The sequence below is a fragment of the Miscanthus floridulus genome, chromosome 16, assembly GCF_019320115.1.
Source record: "Miscanthus floridulus cultivar M001 chromosome 16, ASM1932011v1, whole genome shotgun sequence".
Taxonomy (NCBI): domain Eukaryota; kingdom Viridiplantae; phylum Streptophyta; class Magnoliopsida; order Poales; family Poaceae; genus Miscanthus; species Miscanthus floridulus.
In genome coordinates, this window is record NC_089595.1 from 108,034,241 (window position 1) to 108,036,696 (window position 2,456).

Here is a 2,456-nt window from a genome sequence, read left to right on the forward strand (position 1 = left end):
TGACCGGACGCGTCCGATCAGGAAAATCCCTCTCTGGAACCTCTCTGGAGTTGACCGGACTCTGGCACCTAGTGTCCGGTCACTTTTCACTCAGCATCCAGTAAGTACCAGATGACTCTAGTTGATCAAATGAACTGACCGTACTCACCCTTCAGTGTCCGGTCACAACCAGACCAGCGTCCGGTCAGTCATTTGACCCTCCATTCACTTTCAACTCGAAATCCTATATGAATGAAGTTTACTCCAATTGATCTTAGGGCTATTCGTGAGCTACCTAGTGCTAGATTTGACAAGTGTGCATCACACCTAACCCACTAGACTCACCTAGGTCAAGCTACTAGTCCATACCTAGCTTAATAGTACGGCCAAAGGAAAAACAAAGTCCTAAACTACTCTAAGTGTCTATTCAACACCAAACGACACTTAGAACTAGTCCATCCTTAACCTTGTCATCCATCCTTTAAAAACCAAAATGATTTCCATCGTAGGGGCATGACAACCATGATTTCCCAATCAATTGCCATTAACATGCCCTAACTTAAATTGCTTCTGCAAAACACACGTTAGTCATAGTAATCTCGCGTTGTCATTAATCATCGAAACCCAACTAGAGGCCTAGATGCTTTCAGTATGAGTGATCATGTTAGCATAAGGAAACTTGTTCTAACGAAGGGAGCATGCAGTGCTTGCTCCCCATCATGGTCTGCTTGCTTGCAGACGATCCGTCTAGAGGATCGTAAACAATGGGAAATTCTCCCATCTCTGGAAAGGCTATCATTTCTTACAAAGTTGAAGCTAAGGAATATGCTCAGAGTAACAGAATTGTTAATTCCTTCATTGAAGGAGCTAGTCTTGATTGATATGCCAAAGTTGGAAAGATGTTTTCCCAATTCAGTGAGGGACCTGAACTCAAGTTTGAGGGTACTAGAGATCAGCAGATGCTGGGTACTAAAGGCCTTTCCCCTCTTTGAGAGCTGTGAAAAAATTGAAATCGAGAAGTCATGGTTGCCCAATGTTAGTGAGCTCACCATCCATGGGTGTCTTCATTTAATGGTATCAAATCCTCTACCACCATCAAGTAGATTTTGCAGATTATTCATTGAAAGAGTTTCTGCACTTCCAAAGATGGAGGGATCATCAGACTCAGAATTGAGAATCGAATCATCAGGGCTGACCTTGGATGACAAAATTTTGTCATTTCGCAACCTGCGGACTATGACTCAATTGGAAATAATGGGCTGCGAAAACCTATCGTATTTTTCACTCAAAGGACTTAGGCAACTCGTATGCTTGAAGAGGTTGGCAATAGGTAATTTTTTCTCTTTGGATGTTCTGTCAACGCATACGTATAAAAACATGGCAAACGCAGATTTTGATGCCTTACCGTCTCTCCAGTGTCTTAGCATTGTGGATTGTGGAATAACTAGAGAGTGGATATATGTGATGCTGCAACATGTGTGAGCCCTAGAGGAATTGCATCTGCATACTTGTATGCAGGTAACAGGGCTATCGATACAAGGAAAAGAGAATAGTTTATCAAATCTCACCTCAGCTCCACGTGCCTTGTTACAGAGAAATTCATATTGAGATGGTGCATCGACTAGGCGATGTCCTAGCAAACTCTTGCGCATTCCATCTAATATTATCCCCTCTCTCAAGAAGATAGAAATTATATATTGCCATCTAACAACATTTCAGGGGAACAAGGAAGGCATCTCTGGATTCATCTCCCTTGAGGAGCTAAGAATTGTTGGATGCAACGAGCTGAAGATGAGATTGATGACCAAGCAAACGAAAGATGGCTTCTCCCGTGTTCACTTGGTGTACTGGATATCAGAGACGCTTCCCTAGGAACGCTACAGCCCTGCTTCCCAGGAGATCTGACCTAGTCTCATAGTACTAAAAGTGTGGGATATCTTTGCATTGAAATTTCTACAGCTGCATTCCTGCACAACACTGTAAAAACTAGAAATTGGATATTGCAAATCGCTAGACGCATTAGAGGGCTTCTGATCCCTCCGCGGTCTCAGGTATTTGAAAGTATACGGATGCACAAGCTTACCTCAATATTTCAGAGAGCGGACTACGGACTCAAGTCCCGAGTGCACGCTCGTCTAGCCCTTCTCTTCCGCTGGGTGGTCGAGGGTGAACACCGAGTCACTCAGGTCCAGCCGCCTGGCCCAGTGGAGCCGGTTTCCTCCCCACGTGAGCGGATCATCGCCCGGCCGAACTAGGGACCGGGAGGGCACAGCCCCAACCGAGGGGTCGGCCGTGGCAACCTTCGGCGTTGGCCCGACGGGGGCCGACAATACCCCCTCCGTCACCGGTGCTCCCTCGGGAGTGGACCCTCCGATGGCAGAGGAGGCTGGCAGCTCAGGCTCTGAAGTCCGAGCCATCGCCGCGTCCACAGGGGACGCCTCGGTCGCTCCTCCTCCTGTCTGCCCCACCTCGGGGCG

General features: G+C 46.9%; 1 pseudogene; it reads left to right on the forward strand.

The window, feature by feature from the left end:
* The first annotated feature begins 630 nt into the window (after window positions 1-630).
* Window positions 631-2,118, forward strand: LOC136511225 (uncharacterized; annotated as a pseudogene).
* The last annotated feature ends 338 nt before the right edge of the window (window positions 2,119-2,456 follow it).